Raw genomic sequence first — 774 nt, 5'->3', positions numbered from 1 at the left:
ATTACTATGCTTCTCATCCCATGGCAAGCCCAGATCCAGCATTACTTCTCTGTGCAGACATAATGCAGAGTGACCGGGGTGGTCCCATCATGAGTGTCCTGCAGGCCAGACACTCTCTTTGTGGGTCTACCCCTCAGGCAGACGCAGCAACTACCTGATTGCCAATGCCCAGTTAATTATCCTTGCCAAATGGATATGGCAACTGACATCAAGAAATGGAAGAGGAAGTATCTTTGTTAACATCGGGCTTTCAGAAGGTTACCTCTCTTGTTTCCTTAGGACTAGAGTGTGCCCTGAGACAGAGCCTTGCACGTAGGAAGGCACAAAGGTTATGAGCCTCTAAGAGGAGATCTAATTGAAATTCAGTAAGTCACCATTCATTCTCTGCTTCCCTCCTCCTCCTGGAGGGACATAAATTATTCTGTCCCTGAAAAGGGCACAGCTCACTTCTTCAGGCTGCCAAAGTTCTGCCCTTACCTCCTGCCCAAACATCTCCTACTCGTCCTCTCCATGCTCCCTCATTCACGCAGGACAGGACAGAGCAGACCCTGGCAGCTCCTCTTGGGCTCTTCACAGCCCAGTCTTGGGCAGGCAAAGCCACCTGCTTAACCCCGTGCAGCTCTGAGGGAAATGGGTACAGACCCTACCTAGGAGCTGGGACTGAATTATAGAGAGAGAAATCATCTTAGTTTTTTCTCCTCATATTCACACAATTTTTTTTCCTTTTAACCCAGTTGTAGGTGTGACATTAGTGCTAAATTTGAAAATAAAATA

This window comes from Eurypyga helias, unplaced genomic scaffold, assembly GCF_000690775.1.
Source record: "Eurypyga helias isolate BGI_N326 unplaced genomic scaffold, ASM69077v1 scaffold14216, whole genome shotgun sequence".
Taxonomy (NCBI): Eukaryota; Metazoa; Chordata; class Aves; order Eurypygiformes; family Eurypygidae; genus Eurypyga; species Eurypyga helias.
This window is presented reverse-complemented; position numbering follows the sequence as displayed.